Genomic DNA, 21478 nt, shown 5'->3' on the forward strand with positions numbered 1-21478 from the left:
CCAGCTAATTTTTGTATTTTTAGTACAGACGGGATTTCACAATGTTGGCCAGAATGGTCTCAATCTCCTGACCTCGTGATCTGTCTGCCTTGGCCTCCCAAAGTGCTAGGATTACAGGCGTGAGCCACCGCACCCGGCCAAGGTCTTTCTCTTTTTAACTTCGTTTGCAATGCCTAGCTTGCCTTCATGCTGTTATATTAGGTTAGCATTAATTTTCCATTGGAGCAGATTGCCTACAAGCACACACATACAAATAGCACACTGAGGAGGAAGGAGCCAGTGCTGAAGTTCTTTTTCTGAAACGTAATAGAGCTTTTCTCATTACTGCAAATACATGAATGAATGAACAACATTGCAAGCACAGACGTTCTATACATTGTCTCATCAAACAGCCCTATCACTGCCTTAGTACTTTTTGTTGTTGTTCAGCATTATTGATTTTTCCAACAATCGAGTTTGTTTGCGATAAACTGAACCAGAGCATAACCTTCACTAATTAGAAAAAATGTATGGGTGTTAGCTTAAGGAAGCAATAACACTTCTTGTATGTTTTCTGTTGAAACTGAGGGTGATATTTTGTAGGAGTGCTATTGTTTCTTTTCCCCCTTGTGACAGTGTTGTTAAGTATGATGCAAAAAAGTCCAAAGACCTTTTAAATAATTTGCATCCATTCTAGAAGGAAGAAGAACTACAAAGGCCAGGTGTGAATGGATGTGAAAACAGCAACTTAGAATAGAAATATCTGCCATTACTCTCTCTGCATACCTCTAATCCTTTGTCCCTGTTTACAATTGTTTTTATATTCTGGTCCACTTTGAAAGTGAACACCTTAAGGATCTTCTTTGTTTTAACTCTAAAATTTAGAAAATATTCCTTGATTCATATTTATATTTGCTGGGTAATTATCATTTATAAAATCATAGTTGAACTAAGAAGTTAGAAAAAAGTACATGTGTGATTAACTGTTTAGTTTTTCACCATTTCTGGTCAGGCTGTTTGAATTGGCCAAAGCAGATTTCTTCAACTCAGCAAAGCTTAATCATATAAGTAATTTCAATTATATAATAAATAAAAGCTGCTTTGCCTCAGCATATTCAGTGATTAAAAATGACTCGTTTTTTAAAATTTTCAAATCTGACAGTATTTCTTGAAAGAAATAATTTGTGATGGAAATAAACTGAAAATGAGGAATACAATGGTCATTGAGGTGCAAACCAATGCAACAGAATAAAGTTAACATGAAATTTGAAATTATTGACCAGAAATCAAAGTAACTATAAAAATATAGATGTTATTAGGGAAATCTCTAGTAGGAAAAGAAAGCCAGAAATTATCACATTAGCATTACCATGAGATGTCATTCTAGTTCTTAAATAGAACTGAAGACGAGAGCATCATGACTCTACCATTCATATGAAGGAGACTAAATAGAGAATGATCTTGAATCCATTTCCTTTTAAAAACCTTAACAGCATAGGGTAAGTATTTGGTGATGGATTCTTGGCTGCAGAAAATTCCTCATGATAAATAGGGTGCTATCATTAAATAACACAAATGCTACATGCTAGGAATACATTAATTCCTCCAAGTCCAATTCCCTGAAAGTCATCTTATTCTCTGAAAAATCATTGTCATAAAGGGAATTCTGTGTGAGACATCTGAGAGTAAGCGTGTTTAGAAGTGTCTCAAGAGTACCTGACAGTAATAAAATCAGGAAGGTAAGACAAGAATTATCCAGTCTTTGCAGGGTCAAAAATGACCCTTCTCTTTATACATTTTTTTTTTTTTTTTTTTTTTTTTTTTTTGGTGAGATGGAGTTTAGCTCTTCTTGCCCAGGCTGGAGTGTAATGGCGCAGTCTTGGCTCACTGCAACCTCCACCTCCTGGGTTCAAGCAATTCTTTGGTCTTAGCCTCCCAAGTAGCTGGGATTATAGACGTCCGCCAACACGCCCGGCTCATTTTTGTATTTTTAGTAGAGACGGGGTTTCACCATGTTAGCCAGGCTGGTCTCGAACTCCTGACCTCAGGTGATCCACCCACCTCGGCCTCCCAAAGTACTAGGATTACGGGCATGAGCCAACATGCCCCGCCCTATTCTTTAATTTTTAAGTAGCTTTGGCCTTCACTAGCATTACTACAGTCCTATATGTAAAAGTATACTGCTGATGAGGACTATATACCTCATTTAAAATGTGTGCTTTAAAGTCGAGTCTCTGCTATGTACCATACCAATGTAGGTTTTGGTCACTATCAAGTTATTTTTGTTCTCAGCAAGTAAAACTGCCATGTTCTTCATGATTTTTTTCTATGCGTACACAGTCATTGCTAAGATAAACATTATTTTTAGACATCAAAATTCCTAGCTTATTATTTTACATCATATTAGCACAATTGTCAAGAGACAATTTTATGTTTCTTAATTCACTTTTTCTCTTTGTAATCTGAGTTCCCCAAATAAGAGAAATATTAATAATGGTGGCATATTTTGGCACTTGTGGAATTAACTAGCAATATGTAAATTCCTAAATAGCATACTGTTAAAATGCTTCTATTCTTCAAACTCTAATAATTTGCTAAGAAATTATAATAATAAATTTTAAGAATTTTTTGCTAAGTGCAGAAAAATCTTTTGAAATATTAATACATTAGCAAAATGTATCATTTAGGGAAATAATTTTATTACAAGGAAAGAGCTTAGAAATTTGTTAATAAGCATAATTTAATGAATAATTTTCTGAATGAGTCATTTTTTTGCAATAAAAAGAATTTTTCTTTCTGCATATGTGTGGAGCAAGTTTCTGTAAAGGAATCCAAAACTTGTAAGGAAAAGAAGCCAAAGAATTACCAAAAAATATTCCTGGGTGTTTTGAGGTTTCATAAGATATTTGATAATATATTGAATGACTCTCTTTGTGAAACATTTAGTAGCAGACAGTGCAGGAAAAAGCTCATTCTTTTTTTTTTTTTTGAGACAAATTCTTACTCTGTCACCCACCCAGACTGGAGTGCAGTGGCACAATCTCAGCTCACTGCAACCTCCGACTCCTGGGTTCAAGTGATTCTCATGCCTCAGCCTCCCAAGTAGCCGGGATTACAGGCATATGCCACCATGCCTGGCTAATTTTTGTATTTTTAGTAAAGACGGGGTTTTGCCATGTTGGACAGGCTGGTCTTGAGCTACTGGCCTCAAGTGATCCACCCGTCTTGGCCTTCCAAAGTGCTGGAATTACAGGCGTGATCCGCTGCACCCAGCTGAAAGCTCATTCTTTACTAATCATGAAACCCTATATTAAAAAAAAAAACAATAAACTATTAGGCTGGTCTTTTCCAGTGATACAGCCAAAGCACCATGCCAGCAAGTGAAACATAATAGGCCCTCAATAAATAATTGTTGAAATAGCCATATGATCAGACTTCACACACAAAGGCTGAACTGAATTGAGGTAATTCAGTATAGAACCCACTGAATAATCAAGCACATAATATTGGCTTTAATTATGTAGCTGTTTCAGAATTGAGAGGTGATGAAGGGACTCAGACAGCTTGATGCTCTGGCTACTGGGCTGTTTGGATGGCTATGCGCTGTTTGCTCTTACTGCATTGTGAATTTCTGAAGCCGAGACAGCCTTAATTAGATGTGAGTCTGATATGATAAATATGTTGCTATGGTGAATATAAATGTTTCATACAACAATATTTCATGCCAATTAACAGTAAATTCCAAATACTTTGCCAATAAAATTGAAAATACCATTATTCCATTGGCCTGTCCATAATGGCATAAATAATGCATATTTATTTATTTATCAAGAGGGCTCTTATTGAACACCCCGAGCTTTCTAACAGTTATCTCCCTTGTGCAGTGTGCCAGCTCATTAGGAAGACTGAAGTCACAATGGAGTCATCCTGAAATGACTTCAACACAAATTCCATGTGAAAAGATTTTTGGAGAGCCATCTGTCCTGGGGTCTAGGTTATCTTTTGGAAATTGGAACTAAATGGATGAAAAGTATAGAAATGCTTTGGTCTTCCAAATACTTTCTTAATCACCTCTAATTGTCAAAAGAGGAAAAAGTGGCTCTAAGAAAAAATAGCAAATTAAATTAATTCATAAGCTATTTTATGTGATACAGGAGACATTTATAAAAGTAATTGTGCCTAGTTATCTTATTGCAAGCCTGCATCTCCACATTTGACTTCACTGGCAAATGCAGCAACTTACAAAACAAATTAGGCCATTTCAATGCTAGTACTACAGAGCTTGTTTTTCTCCCTCAGTCTTAAGAGACTTCATGGATATTTTAATGTTAGATTTTACAATTTAACATATTAAGATATGATTACTAAAGACTAATTCTTGTCTCTGCTACCTCCATGATTTCATTACTGTCATGTGCTGTTGGGACGCTTATAAAGCCAGAAACAACAACTGTAACAGAATGTGTAGATTACATGCCATTAGTTTCACTGTTTATAATGCCAAGTATATTCCAGAGTATGTGCTGAATGCCTCCAACCTTCATGAAGATATCCTTTTTCCTTTTTTCCATAAAAAGACATCATTGATGGCAACTAGTATAATGGACAGATCATTCAAAAAGCACATTTGATCATCAAACATTTTCCAGGTACCAAAAACTTTCTGGAAACACACAATAGAATTTAAACCTAGTAAGAAGGCTGGATGTGAACATATTGAACTCTAATCCAATAAAATGTACAATAATAGAGCTATGCAATTAGTATATGGAGACACAGTTGATGATGCCATTAATTTTTCTTTGGGAGGTAATAATCATAACGGCTAATCTTAACTGAGTAGTTACTGTGGGTCACATTCTGCTTTAAGTGCTTTAAATGTACTAACAGAGTGAGAGGGAATGGATATTATTTCCATATTTTTAGACTCTAAGATATAATGCATCTTATCCAAAGCCATGGGGCTAGTTGGCAGTGGAGCTAACATTTTAACTCGGGAAATATGGGTCCAAAACCTAGGTTTTTGGCCCCCAGGCCATACTGCCTTTCTGTTTTAGAGTCATCTAAGAAAAGTCTGGAGACAAATTCATATTTTTGTTAAAATCTAAAATACGAAGATGACTGCATCATTTAAAGAAAGAATAGAAAGAGAATTTAAACAAAGGACATATAGTGAGCAAAATTAGGGAGAAATATGGGTCCAAAACCTAGGTTTTTGGCCCCCAGGCCATACTGCCTTTCTGTTTTAGAGTCATCTAAAAAAAGTCATCTAAGAAAAGTCTGGAGACAAATTGATATTTTTGTTAAAATCTAAAATATGAAGATGACTTCATCATTTAAAGAAAGAATAGAAGGAGAATTTAAACAAAGGACATATAGTGAGGAAAATTAGGAAGAAATGAAAGGGAGAATAAATTGATGGGAAATTGCCCAAAGTTTGAGTCGCTAAATTGGAGGGTATGCAAGAAGCAGCATGGGAATGAAACTGTAAAGGGAGATGGAGCCCAGACTAAGAGTCACCTTGTAGGCCATGAAATAGGTTTTGGGCCTGTTCTGTGGGGTCCCTTAGGGGATATTGTTATACTCACTCTTAACATTATACTGACTCCCTAGCCAGGTCAAAGTACAATTTAAGCTGCCAATGAAATATATTGGCTTTACATTTTTGTCACCGTTTTTAAAGTGCCATATGGAACTGAAACATTATATAAACATTGTATAGACAAAAGAAACCATCTATTCTAAATATTCTTAAGCTGTTTGAATAATGATTGGTCTAAATGTATTCCTTTCACATAAATTATATAAACTCCCTTTGAAATGATGTATGAGTTAAATAAGCAATTTTTATGTTAAAAAGTTCAGTAATTTTAAAAATTAAAATGCTCTTACTGAAGCCTCCAAATTATGCATACTATATACAATCTTTTATGTTGTAAATGTCCATGATAAAAGAAAACAAACAAAACAAGACATCAGCACCACCACCAATAAAATTTCAATCAGAAGGGATCACTTGGTTTGAAACTTTATGCAGCTCTCAGATAGCCAGACTTTCTTTGTTAAAAACATTCAATACAATGTTTAGGAAGTGTCGTGGTTAACAGAAAACATCATGTGCTAATATTAATTTGGAAAATTCTATGTGGTGGCTGAGACCCTACAATGTTCCAGTCTCTTGGAAGCTATTCGGGAATAGTGAGTGTTCCTTCTAACTGTTTTATGTGGGGGTATGTGGAATCTTCTGATCTCCAAAGCCACTAGGCTTCTATCCTGACTCTTATTTCCTGATGTATGGACCCTCTTCTTAACTCTGGAGTGTTGGACTTTCTCTTTTCTGCCCTTCACTGGTGGCTTGGTTTAGTTTTCTGGTAACTGCATTTCTTCCTGAGCACATCCAGAATCTTCTCAGAGGAGGCAATCATTCCATTCTTTCCTTGTGACACCTCAATTCTCCATCTCCTTACCCAAAGAGCCTCCTTTATGTGTCACTTTCCCTTCGAAATTATCTTTTCTTTCTTAGAAAACTTTTCGTTTCTATTTTAAGAAAAGCTGGGTAACATAAGAACATGAAACATTAAGAGGCAGATGGTAAATTGATTAGACATAAGATGCTTCATATTTGTATCCTCTGTCCTATTTTCCACTTTTTCTTCAGAAAGTAGTCCATGACTTTGTATTCATAGCTGTTTTTCACTTTACATATCAAGAACCAATGTTTGGGAAACAAATAATTATGAGTAAGTGGTTATATTGAGTTGCATATCAAAAGATATTTAATTTTTATAGGTTAAATTTATAATACGAATTGCTATGGTATAATTTTGAGAAAAAAAATCATTTTTAGTCATTACAAATATTTATTAATGGCCACACTAGGAAACAAAGATTATGAGCCTCATATAGGACACATTTTTTGAACTTTCAAACGAATACACCATATTTCATTAGGACAGTAGGTCTTTCCCTCCTTAGGTATTGATACACCTACGAGTGTAATGACGTGGCATTTATAATTTGGTAAAAATAAAGTTCATTTTTGTGAACAACTTAGTTTTTAACCAATTAGAATCTACTTAGATACATTCTATAATTACATCACCCTAAGATATTTACAATCTGATAAATGCTATTTTTCATGAGGAAGAGTGATAGAATTAGAGCCACAGTCTAGCTGATGTAATTATAGCCATGGAACGAAACATATGTGCCTGCCATCTATCTCAGGTATCTCATTGAAAAAAAGGATGAGAAAAGCTGATCCAGAGTAGGTCACTAAGCATCATCCATAAATTGAGAATTGGTTCTCAAACAATAACTTTGAATCAGCAGAAATCCAGTGTTTGCTAAAAGCTATACATGAAGAGTTAAAGTAGTTGATCCCCTCAACTCTAGTCTCTGCTTATTTTTATATTAAAAGTCAAATGCTTGCTTGGTTCTGAAATTAATATACATATACACACACATATATACATATATACACATATGAAATATAACATGAATATGTGGATTATATCAGAGCAAGTGATCATCTAAAACTAGATTCTAGCTAATATTTCAACAAATATGGACTAAAAACCTATGTGGTCACAAAATATTGATACAGCTGTAAATAAATTAGGTATAATTCCTTCTAAAATTTTCAGTCTACAGTGGAGACAGCCATTAAATAAATTATCATGTACTAACCAAAATAAATAACTGCTTATCATTACTGAATTTCTGATGTTCTCGCAAAAACAATTTGAAAAACTATACATATAAATTTACTACTGAATATGGTAGTCATCCTTTAAAAGACAATTTAATGGCTTCTTGGCCTTTTGGCTAGGATCAAGTATAGTATCTGTTCTTATCCATTTAAAAGACAATCTACCATAATACCTGAGGAAGAACATATATTTTATAATAACAAATATAATACATGTTCTCAAATAAAAATTAAGCCTTCTAACAAGTGATTTTACTTTTAGGCATGTAACTTCAAAAATATGGAAAAATGGACGCTGGGTGTGGTGGCCCAAACCTGTAATCCCAGTGTTTTGGGAGGCCGAGGTGGGAAGATCACTTGAGGCCAGGAGTTTGAGACCAGCCTGGGTAACATAGTGAGACCCCATCTCTACCAAATTATTTTTTAATTAGCTGGGTGTGGTGGTTCACACCTGTAGTCCTATCTACCTGGGAGGCTGAGGCAGGTGGATCACTTGAACCCAGGAATTTCAGGTTGTAGTGAGCTATGATCACACAGCTGTACTCCAGCCTGGACAACAGAGCAAGACCTTGTCTCTCAAAAAAACATGAAAAAATGTAACTACCTATATCTATATATCATATATATGTATATATATATGATAGTTATGTAACTACCTATATCTATCTATTTTATATATATGTGTATATATGTGTTTACATATATATGTGTATATATGTGTTTACATATATATGTGTATATATGTGTTTACATATATATGTGTATATATGTGTTTACATATATGTGTGTATATATGTGTTTACATATATGTGTGTATATATGTGTTTACATATATGTGTGTATATATGTGTTTACATATATGTGTGTATATATGTGTTTACATATATGTGTGTATATATGTGTTTACATATATGTGTGTATATATGTGTTTACATATATGTGTGTATATATGTGTTTACATATGTGTGTATATATGTGTTTACATATATGTGTGTATATATGTGTTTACATATATGTGTGTATATATGTGTTTACATATATGTGTGTATATATGTGTTTACATATGTGTGTATATATGTGTTTACATATGTGTGTATATATGTGTTTACATATATGTGTGTATATATATGTGTTTACATATATATATATTAGGTCCCACAGATGTAAAAATTGTTAATGTACTTTTATTGTAAATAAAAACTGCTGGATTTATATATCAAAAATATTGCTGATTAAGACTTGATAGCCCGGGTGCAGGGGCTCACGCCTGTAATCCCAGCACTTTGGGAGGCTGAGGCAGGTGGATCACAAGGTCAGGAGATCGAGAACATCCTGGCCAACATGGTGAAACCCTGTCTCTACTAAAAATACAAAAATTAGTTGGGCGTGGTGGCATGCCCCTGTAGTCCCAGCTACTCAGGAGGCTGAGGCAGGAGAATCGCTTGAACCCAGGAGGTGGAGGTTGCAGTGAGCCGAGATTGCGCCACTGCACTCCAGCCTGGGCGACAAATCGAGACTCTGTCTCAAAAAAAAAAAAAAAAAAAAAAGACTTGATAAACATTAGAAAAAAAAAAGACTTGATAAACATTAGAAAGTTAACTGAGGGAAGTCATCAAATCCACTTCCTTAAATAGGTAAGATTCTCCTTCGATGGTGCTAATTCCTTTGAGAATACTTGAATGAAAGGAGATGAGCATTCATGTATTATTTGAATATTGAATCAATGCTTTCCTGAGTAACCTTGGTGATATGGTCCTTTCACATCTGAGAGTTTATTTTGCATCCCCAGATATTCTACCTTAATTGCAATTTTTCCTCCAATTGGTTTAGAAATGGTACAGAGGAAAGTTAATAAAAGTAATCACTCTAAAAGTGAGTCATTTATACTTTTATCCTATGTAAGTAAAAGAACTGAAAATCAAGCAGTTAGCTTTTACCCTGTGGTCTCAAACACATGAGTTAAAAGACAAAATAAAAACTATCAATGTGTCCAGTATATTTTTCCTTAGCATCATTAATCTATTCCCTGTAAGGTTGGAGTTTAAAAAATGAGACTCCGTAAAGAGAGAGATACCTAGTCTAAATCAAAGTGTGTGCTTTATGACATAGTAGAATATATTGATAAGTTAACTGAAATCAGGTAATTCCAGGTAGATTGGCTTAACATGTCCAAAACATTCTGTGTAAGTTAACTGACTGGTAAGTAAAATGGTGGGACTCATGAAAGTTAATTTAATTATCAGTCAAAAATACATAAAATAATTTCATACTGTTACAACCTCACTCGAGTAAGTGTTTCTCAGAGGCACTTGTTTCATTGTTTATTTGTCATCATTCCTAATAAACATGTATTTGAGTTCATGTCATCTAAAAATAAATGGCCTACCCTACAGAGACATGGAAAGCTGATGTAGGCATACACTCAGCCCAACATTTAATGATCTGAATCCATCTCAATGACTTCCTTTTCTATTCAGATAACCAGTTTGGAATTTGATTTACTAAAATTAACTTTTGTGGTATTGTTTCAACAAAGGACAGCCTTTTGTGTGACAACCTATAATATTTAGCTACTAAAAGACCTACCATATTTCTCTCCCACTGAGAATTATTTGTTATCTAATATCACTTATAGACTTTATGTAAATCAAATAATTATTTCTGGCTCTGCATGGTGTAAGGATGATTAAAAACTTGTCAAGCTATCAGAAGAATAAGGCCATTTCCCAGCGTGGAATGACGTTATTTATTCTAGGTCCAATGATTGGTACCAGAACTGACCCTTAATAATAATATTCATGACCTGGGGGTGGGAGGGGAGAAATCATTTAGAATGATTAGTCTTATCACAATCCTAAGGCATTAGAATTTTCAACAATGCTGAAATAATTATGCAACTTTAAGGAAATGTATAAGAAGGTAGCTAAATTATCACTGAAGTTAGTGAATACTGTGCAGTGGTAATCATGTATGGCTTCTCAAAAGCATTTAACACTGTTGACAACTGTCCTTTTGAGATGCTGTACCTACTTCCGTCTCTGTTCTTCAGCTTTTTCTCTATTCCTTTGCTGTCTCTTTGGCTGTTTCTCTGTATTTTGTTCCTCCGTTACATATTTGAATCCTGTGATTTGTCATGCATTATCTTTGCTTTTCATTTTACGTGCTGTTCTGGAAAATTCTACTCCTTCAGGTGTGTTTACTGCTGTTCATATACTCTTTAGGCAAGATCCTTTTCTTGACCTTCAGGCCCATATCAGCGCACCAGGAGAAATCTCCCACTGATAACTCAAATTCATCCTGGATAAATTGATCTCATTATCTGTCATTCAAAACTGGCTTTTCATAATATATGGCTCCAAAATTCTTACAGTCATGTAGCAAAATTCCTGGGAGTTATCCTCCCTCACAGTCCCATCCATTAAAATCTGATAAGTGAACTGAAATGCTACTCAAAACTCTATTCTGGGTCTTCTTTCCCCACTACCCTGACTCATGTTCCCATTACCTGTCCATTATCACCATTCCAAAAGACTCCCTGCCTGAATTCTTGCACATCTATAATTTAGCTTCCCAAGTGTGTTTTTTAATACACAGAAATGAATAGCCGCAACAGCCTTTAACAATACAAGACTGCCTAAAGTCCAAACATACTAAATTGACATAAGTATCCTTTGTGGTCATATGTTGAGCCTCCTTTCCAGCCTCCTTTAGCTTGGTCACCTTTGTGCTCTAAGTTTCAGCTATACTATGCTACCAAGGCATAGCAGGATGTTTCACACCTATGTGCATGAGCATGATGTATCTGTGCATGGACACGTGTTTTACACAATTCTCACTGCTTATAAAACACGCTGCATCAGCTGTCTATTGTTACATTACAAATTAGCACAAATTTAATGGCTTAAAACAATACACATTTATTATTTCACAATTTCTGTAGGTTAGAAACCTGGGCATGGCCATGCTGGGTCCTTTTTTGCTTCACAGTGTCTCACAGATGGCAATAAAGGTGTCAGTCAGGACTACAGTCTCATCTGAGGGCTCAACTGGGGAAGGATCTGCTTCTATATTCACTCAGTGGTTGTTGGCAGAATTTAATTTCTCAAGGCCTTAATTCCTAACTAGCTGTTGGCCAGAGGCCTTTTTCAGTTCCTTACTACAAGGGCTTCTCTATAGGCAGCTGCCTCATAAGTATGGCAGCTGCTTCATCAAAGCCAACAGTGAAGAGAGTCTTTTAGCAAGATGAAGTTTACAATCTTACATAACCTAATCACTATAGTGATATCCCATCAGCTTTGACATTTTCTATTGTGTAGGCCACTAGGTTTAGCCCACTCTGAACAAGTTGGAATTACACAAAGATGCAACTATCAGGAGGTTGGGATTATGAGGAGCCATTTCAGAATCGACCACACCTACCAACCGCACCTTCCTTTTCCCCATCCACCTGACAACACCTGCTCAAATTATTGAAGACTCATGTGACTTATCAAGACCTCAGTTTTTCAATATTTCCCAACAAACCCACCATGAAGTTGGTTACTCCTTTCTTCATACTGCCAATACATCTCTAATATTATTTTTCAATTATTGTTTACATAGTTTTCTCTCCCATTAATTCTTTGAGAACAAAAAATGTAGTGTATTATTTTCTACTCTCTGGTAAGATCAGTCCAAAGAAAGTGCTTATTAAATGTTGAATAATAATTGTTTAAAGTAAATAAAACCACAGATATTAAATACATGAAATTATCTGGAAACAGGTAATTACCCCAGGGATAATTGACAACTAACGATGTGTTTAACACTTGAATGTATCATTTACTTTAGTTAGAGTACAAATGGTAATCTTTTGTGAGTGACATCACAAAGTGACAGATTTGGATGTCTCTATTATTTTTACATTCTTTCAAATGAGAAACAACTGTAAAATGAAATGCCATGTGGATAATATAGTATAGTGGTTAAGATCACTGGCTTTAGCATCGGTCAATGGGATCAAATCCCACTTCTACCACTTATTAACTGTATGGTTTTGGACAAGTTACTTTAACCTCTCTGTTCCTTTCTTTACTGGTCTGTGAAATGGGGTCTGAAATTGCACCTACCTCATAGGGCTGTTATAAAGATTAAATACAATTATTTATGGAAAGCAGTTAATAAAGACCTAGTGTATATTTGACTCTCAGTAAATGTCAATCATTATTATCTCCTAGTATACTGAAATAGAAAGATGTCCTAGTATACTGAAATAGAAAGATGTCCATGATATGCAACTTGGAGAGATGTATGTAAGTTGTTAATTATCTTTAATATATACATAGATATATACACTTAGTTCATCTATATGTTTGTATATGGGAAAATTGGGAAGCATACACAGATTTTTAATAATGATTATTTCCAGGAATTAGGGAAGAGGTGAGGGTGGATAACTTTATTTTTTTATTTTGCAGATTACTGTATTATTTGAATTATTCTAAATAAGCATATATCACCTTTTTTTCTTTTTTTTTTTTTTTTTTTTTTTTTTTTTTTTGAGACGGAGTTTCACTCTTATCTCCCAGACCGGAGTGCAATGGTACTATCTTGGCTCGCTGGTACCTCTGCCTCCCAGGTTCAAGCGATTCTCCTGTCTCAGCCTCCCGAGTAGCTGGGATTACAGGCACCTACCACCATGCCCGGCTTATTTTTGTAGTTTTAATAGAGACGGAATTTCACCATGTTGGCCAGGCTAGTCTCGAACTCCCAACCTCAGGTGATCCACCCATCTCGGCCTCCCAAAGTGCTGGGATTACAGGCATGAGCCACCATGCCCGGCCGCATATATCACCTTTATAATCTGTTATGGATTGGATATATTCTTCCAAAAAGATATGTTGAAATCCTAACCCCAGAATGTTACTTTATTTGGAAATAAGGACATTAGAGATATAATTAGTTAAGGTGAGGTTATGCTGGTGTAGGGTGGGCCCTAATTCAATATGATTAGTGTCCTTATGAGAAGAGACACCTAGACACATAGGAGAGAACACCATTGGGTAATGAACCCAGTGATTGAGTGCTGCAGCTGCAAGCCAAGAAATGCCAAGAAGGTAAGAAGAGGCAAGGAAGGATTCCCCTACATGTTTCAAAGGGATCATGGTTCTGCCAACACCTTGATTTGGACTCCTAACCTCCAGAAATCTGAGCCAATACATGTCTGTTGTTTTAAGCCACTTAGTTTGTGGTTCTTTGCTACTGCAGGCCCAGAAAACTAACAGATAGCCAAAATAAATAAATTAATATTTTTAAGTATATACAAAAAAGAAAAGACAAGCAGTTGCCTAGCTCATAAAATTATAATCTCTTGAAGTTGAAGCTTCAGGTTCATTTTGACCCTTACCTCTCCGGCCATGCCAATAGAATTACTAGTTTTTGACATCCCAGCCAAATATTTGACAAGCAGTTCATAAACTAATGGGAAGTGCTAAGAAATATAGGAGCTATTTCTTTCTATTCTGTTCCTCCATGAGATTTCTTCTATCCAATTTCCAGTCATGCAAATCATACCAAGAAGGCAAGTGATCCAAGGGTTAAGCAACATTGGATTGGCTGTTGTGACTGCATGTATCTAAAGAGAAATAGAAAGCAATTTGACTACGGTATGTGACTCAAGTGATACAGGTTTTAGATAAATAATTAGAAACAAAACAAAAAGTCAATTAGTTTCTAGCCTGTCCTTCAACTGTTTAAAATATTACAACAATAAAACTAATGGAGAGTTTTTTCCTAACTACATCAAAGTTATTAAAATGTAGAGTCAATTAGAAAAAAATATAAGAATGTACATTCATAATTGTTGAATACTAACAACTCGTATCAAATGGACAAGCTGTTTGACACCAATATGTGTAGGAAAGGTTAGGGCTTCTAAAGAAATGTTTCTTTAATGATGAAACTTTCCAATTTTAATTTTTTTAAATTAGCATCTTATAGAAGGAGGAAGAGGGTCAAAAACAAAGAACTTTTTCTTTTCTCAATATGTATAGCCATGGAAGATGGCAGAAGGGAGTGAAAAAATTCAATCATTTTTATTAATAAAACAAATGGAGAAAGCAGTGGAACCAGTAACCCCAATAATGGATCATATATTATTATTTATTTTATTTGCCTATCTCTTTCACAAATATCTAGCTATTCATCAAGTAGACATTCCCTCCAAGGCACAAAGAAACACTGAAGTTTTAATCTACCATTGTTTAATTCTTTCTTCTGGCAGAAATACTTGTGTTCATAAGACACTTTCCAAATTAATTAAACTTGTTTAAGGCTGATACTGGCCAGAGACTTTCCTGTCTTCCAATTTAAGAGATTTTGATGAACATATGAGAATTACATTACAAAACATGGCAAGACGGGGAAGGAAAATAGAAGAGGGGAAAGAAAGGAGAGGGAATGAAAGGAGGAAGGAAAGAAGAAAGAAAACTGAAAATGGAAATACAGGCCAGACGCAGTGGCTCACGCCTGTAATCCCAGCACTTTGGGAAGCCGAGGCAGGTGGATCACCTGTGGTCAGGAGTTCGAGACCAGCCTGACCAACATGGTGAAACCCCGTCTCTACTAAAAAATTACAAAAATTATCCGAGTATGGTGGTATGTGCCTATAATCCGAGCTACTTGGGAGGCTGAGGCAGGAGAATTGCTTGAGCCCTGGAGGCGGAGGTTGCAGTGAGCCGAGATCACACCATTACACTCCAGCCTGTGCAACAAGAGCAAAACTCTTCTCAAAAAAAAAAAAACAAATTTTCTCTCATTCATTTCACAAATGTCAAGTATTTGCCATTATTCCTAATGTAAAAAAACAAAAACAAAAACAAAAAACACCGTGTGTCACATTGTTCTGAAGTAGTTACTGTTGGTTATTATTGAGAGTGCAAACCACCCATGTTTCCTCTTGTGCTAATGCAAAGGTTAAACAGCCTGAGAATTACCTGCACCATGGAAATGTATTCTGGGGTTAATAAGAACAAAGTGCCCGTCTTTGAGTTATTTTAACAACTAAACCCTAGAGACCAGAGATAAACTAAAGGAGAATAAAGAAATATAATTACATTGGACAGTAATGTCATGAAGAGTTAATTAGGATTCAATGAGTCATAACTTATTTTGAAGATGTGGCATTTTAGAAAACCACCTAGCTTCATTCATATTACCCTCAGACATTAAAGGTGTAATTGTTGTCATTATCATTTTAATTGGTACTGTAATTTAATGGTTATACACGTGGTTGTTGTAAGGTCTTTTAAGCTGTTGGGATTTTAATATTTGACATGTAGCTTGAAAAAATAATTATGACATTTCCCAGATTTGAGGTTGGCCTTTGCAGTTAATGACAACACTGCGTTTTCAAAATGGTTGTTGTTGATAGTACAAATACTCAAATGGCCTACAGAGCTGCCTTCATCTGTACCATAGTTCTTTTTCTTGGAGATCACTGGGATTATCTAATCAGACCAACACTGCCACCATATTTATGCAGTATGTAATGTATGGTAGATATATTGCAAAATACCAAAAGAAAAGCACTTGTAGTAGTTTCTACTTGGAAAACAGTATTGTTACTAAAAGTTATGGCAGAAATAATATTTTATTAACTGTAGGCCTTGATTGTCTTGATTGCAAATGCTAGGTACTATATTATGCACACAGCTTGAAATGTATGTGGCACAATGAATAAAAGCTTACTTTCCTAAAATATATTGAGGAATTTGATGATCACATTTAAATATTTTCAAAATGGGTTATTTTCTACCCAGCAGTAGAATAATTGATAGATAATTACAAAAGAGGCTATGCCAAAATTATTGCTAGGCCCTTTATATTGAGACAATGGTCTTTATATAGTGTTTGATGAGAAATCTATCATTTCCCTTGGGGTAATGGCCAGTTATTTGCCACCGTAACAACTTAAATGACTCTGTTTCTAGACTTCTAGTTAGGGGCACTTCTTAAATCTTGAAAATGGGGCAAAGCATAAATTTCTAAGATGAAGATTTACTTGGTTGTCTTCACTCTTAGTACATGGGGTGAGTTTCAGCTCACAAACCTGGCCTCTCCTCTGAAACTAGCAAGGAAGAACCAAGTGTCACAGTATAGCAGGAGCTCTTAATCCATCTGCACAATCATTGCGAGATGGGGAGTGGATAGGCTTCCCAATCAGTGCCTCTGATTTGATTGGTCCAGATCTGGGGTGTGGACAATTTCTTATAAAGCTCTCAAGGTGATTCTAATATGCATCCATGGCTGAGAACCACTTCATTAGTGATTATTAGATCAGTTTTCAAAATACAGCCTAACGTTGATGGACTCCGTCGATGGCAATATCCTGGTCGTGATATCGTAGTATGGTTTTGCAAGAGGTTACCACCAGAAACAGTTGGGTAAAGGGTACATGGAATAGACTCTCTCTGTATTATCTCCTACAACTGCATGCAATTCTACAGTTATTTCAAAATAAAAAAGTTTAACTTATTTTTTAATAGTCTGCCAGTGAACTCCATTAAACTTACTTGTGACTCTTAAAAGATGCAGACTTTTGGGCCCCATCACAGGTCTAGCAAATCAGAATACCTGTGGGTATGTCCTGGAATCTACATTTTTAAACAAGCTCGCCAGGTGATTTTGCTGAAACATTGATTTAGCTACTTACATGTTTAGGTTTTGAGTAATACTGGGCACCTGGACAGTCCTAGGTAAGTGAGAATTAGGCAAACTGGCACACTAAGTTCCCTGCCCTATTCAGTATTCTGCTATTCCTGCTACACTTGTCTTAAAAAAAAATAGGATTTCATATACCAAGGTGTTATGATGATACTAAGGCAAACTAATGCATAAAAATAATATATAATGAATTATTCAGTCATTCAATTTTTTTATTGAGTACCTATTATGTGCCAGATACAGTTCTAAGCATTCCTTTTAAGAATGAGTATAAGAATAACATTTGTAAGCCTATCACCTCAGGCATTCTGATAGTACACGGATTTCTTATTTAAGCTTCACAACCACCCTGATGTAGGTTCTTTTATTCTCCCCTCTTTGCACAAGAAAACACTGAAACAAGCTGTTTTATGTACATTGCTAAGGATCTAGAAGTAAAAAATTTGAATCTGAAATCAGATTTCAGAGAGTGTTTCTTTATGGTAAAATATACGTAACATAAAGTTTACCTTTTTAACTATTTGAAGTGTACAGTTCAGTGACATTAAATACCCTCACACACTGTGCATCCATCACCACCATCAATCTCTAAAACTTCTCCATCTTTCCAAACAGAAATCCAGTACCTATTATACAATATCAGGGGCTGTTTTTATTATACAATATATGACACTCCCCCACCAAAGAAATCTTTAATTGTAGAACTTTATACAAAAGGTAAAGAAAACAATTTGGGAGAAAAGCCTCTTGCATTTCTTCAATCACACGACATATTATAGAAAAGCTGCTGTGCGTAAGATCAGCCTTGATCTGGCTGTATTTTTATTAAATCTTAAAAAAAGATAATTATCAGAACTATTGTATAGCGATCAAAAACCCAGCTGTAGAACCAAGCAGCTCAGTTTGAAAGCCACGGTGGTCACTTGTTAGCTGCATAACACTGGGTAAATAACTTAACCCATTTGTGCTGCAATTGCTTCTCATTTGTGAAATAGACACACTAATAAGGCATACTAATAGTGCCAAATGGAATCTTTAGTGTAAGTATTAAATCACTAATGTATGTGAAACACTTAGAACATTGCCTGGCATTTCCTCAGTCTACCCACCCAATCCCACACACACACAGTCAAAAGTTAGTTCTTATTTCCCCGATGGTCAATTTTGTATATATCACTTGATGCACATCATTTTCCCACATCTTTGTCACTGATTGTTAGTTTTATATAGTTCAGTAGCAAGCACAATATCTAACAACCTGAATTTATTTTTATTGTGATCATTTCAAAAAAATTAGAGTCAAATGTCCTCAACTGTATGTCTCCAGTAATTTCACTTAGAAAGTTTTTCAGGAACTGAATTCATTCTTGAGAATAGAGTAGCATTCCCCTGTCTGTAATATTTGAGCAGAAAGGGCATTGCTTCCATGAAGCCTTGTTTCTATTCTTCTTCTGTTTATTAGAAAATACTCTGTTGATGGCAAATTCGTGAGCAATCTAAATATATAATTAATTAGAAGAACAAATTGAAATTGACCAAATCTCTCAGAGCTTTGAACAAAAGGACTTTTCAAATGGTCAAAACAATAACTTAGAATTTAAGCATTCATTTAAATGTGAGACAGTGTGCAGTAGAGATACAAAAGAGAAACCAGGCTCCCATGATATTATAAATGCTAACCCTGCTCCTTAAGCAAACGGAAGTCTCTTTCTATTGTCAGTAGCTGTCTTCTAGGACAAATAGTTTGGTATTTTATAAAAGGGAGAAAAACTTATCAAAAACATTCCATGAAATGTACCTCTTTTGAAAAATTACTCCTTGAATTTGAGTTAAAGAGTTCTTTAGAAGCCAAACTGCTGAGATGATTTATCTGCACAAAAGAAAACTACTGTTCAAGAAGCATATTTGAAGAATATGTCATTGCAAATCAAAGATTCTTTTAAAAATAAGTCTCAAAAGGAAGAGAGGGAGAGAGAGAGAGAGAGAGAGAGAGAGAGAGAGAGAAATAGATAATTAAAGTCATAGGTAATTTAAGTTTAGAAATGAACATTCATTCACTACTTTGTTATATTGTAATATGGTGGTAAACAAAACAAAGCAATAATTTTGTCTGATTTTCTTCACTAAGAAATGGAACCATTTATGAAGCTTAGCAACTGATACGAATTTTGCTTTGATGGTAATTATGTAACAGAGTGGCAGGGGTTTCACTTCCAGATAAAGATGGACAATGAAGGTCAATTTCTATCCTGTCGTTTTGAATATTCAGTGCCAGCACAATTTAATTGGGATCACGTAATTGCTCAGAAGGCTACACTGAGCCCACTATCATCCCTCAGTGTCGCTCCTGCACACCTACTTATCCTGACATTGTTTGTCAAAAACTGTCACAAGGAATGTGTCTCACTGAGAAAAATAACCTGTTTGTCATTGCTCAGAGCTTCAAGACCATACTCTAAAGTGATAAGAAAAAGATTTTTTTTTTTTTTTGAGCAAAACTGTCTTGCCTCTGAACTGATTAAATTGGTCCATCATGGTAATATAAGAGAACATTTTAATGAAATAAATTATTTATGGGAGTTCAGTGATATTTGCTCTCCTAGCTCTTGTGTGATAGTATCAAGTGTACCTCTTACTCTCTTTTGGCATTGAAGGATATTATATTAGTCTTGAATATCTTTTGCAAAATATTATAAATTATGCAAGTAATAAATGTAAACATTGTTTTAAGAACTAGAGTATTGTGAATAAATTGCTAAAAATTTATCTTGTGATTTTCTCATTGGCATTAGAGAGAAGCAGAAATTTAGAAACTAATTAGTATATAATGTGTGTTTTTATAATAAAAGGAAACTGTGTGCTCAGGAAAAGTCTAATGTCCTCAAAATGAAAATATAGTAACAGTAACATATATATATATGTATAAAATGTGATTTATAATGATCACAACATTAAATGTTGTTTGAATTGGCACTAGTAAATTTTAATTACCACCTATGACTTCTGACTTCTGTCTGTTGATACGAGGACTAAAAGGATACTTAATGTTGTTATTAATATTAATAAAAGTAATGTAAGCTTAGTATAAGATTTCTAATGTATTCACCATAGACAATGAACCAAAGAGGAACTACTTTGTGCTATATTTTTATCTGTCTCAGGGCATAGGTTCAAGACAATTTCTAGTTTTGTAAAATGAAAGCAGTGATGTAGAAGACACCTATTTCATTCCCTCAGAATAATAGTATATAATACTATATATTATGTACTTTACACAAATGTTAGAATAAAAATGAAGAAATATTTAAAATGATAGGCTCACTACTATATTTAATAGCATTAATCCTCAAAGGCAATATTTAATACATTAATTTCTTAATATGTGTGCATTGTGAATACATGAGAAATAGGAAAAAAATTCTTTAAATGAGTTCCTGCAATTAAGATCATCAAATGATGTAAATTACAGTTTTAAAACAAAAAAGCCCTTAAAGCGTGCTATGAATAAAATAGGAAACAAATTAAATTTTAATCTTTATTATTATTAAAATAATCTTTGCATTGTTCTTTTTCTACTTGAAGTTTCAGTGGTTTTCATTGATAGTCACAAGCTGGAGAGAAACTTGTGCCCACCTATAATACTCCAGAGGCATAAGACGCCAAGGCTTATTGTCTTCCAGCATTGCTTCCATTTTATGTCTGGAGGAGATAAGATATGGGTGTAGCTGTGAAGGAGAATTGGATATGCAGACGATTGCTTTATCTGTATCTCTGAATGATGGACACCCAAGCAGTTTTAAGGGAGGGCCTTTACTGGCTCTCATTTGCCTTGTTTTTATTAGGAGACAGCCTCTCTGCGTTGCAATAGGTTGCAAGTTATAAAATTCAAATGACTCTGGATGAGATGCTACCTTTCTTAACTTAATTTGAATTGTTCATGTCAGGAGTCCTTTTTAAGGATCAGTCAATAGGGGAACTATAAGACAGTCTATGAATCTTCAGCATGGGTTACAGCTGGAGGACATAAAAAAGGAGGTTGGAAGCACTGGACACACTTTAAAAAAATCTTGTCTGGGTTGAAAAATG

The 21478-nt window shown here is 34.9% G+C and overlaps 1 protein-coding gene and 1 pseudogene across 1 annotated transcript in view; both read left to right on the top strand.

The window, feature by feature from the left end:
* The window catches only part of IL1RAPL1 (interleukin 1 receptor accessory protein like 1), a 1314427-nt gene that overhangs the window by 1094143 nt on the left and 198806 nt on the right, over positions 1-21478 (top strand). The gene's annotated exons all lie outside the window — the stretch shown is intronic.
* Positions 7787-7896, top strand: LOC129025604 (U2 spliceosomal RNA; annotated as a pseudogene).

The sequence above is a fragment of the Pongo pygmaeus genome, chromosome X (genome assembly GCF_028885625.2).
Source record: "Pongo pygmaeus isolate AG05252 chromosome X, NHGRI_mPonPyg2-v2.0_pri, whole genome shotgun sequence".
Classification (NCBI taxonomy): Eukaryota; Metazoa; Chordata; class Mammalia; order Primates; family Hominidae; genus Pongo; species Pongo pygmaeus.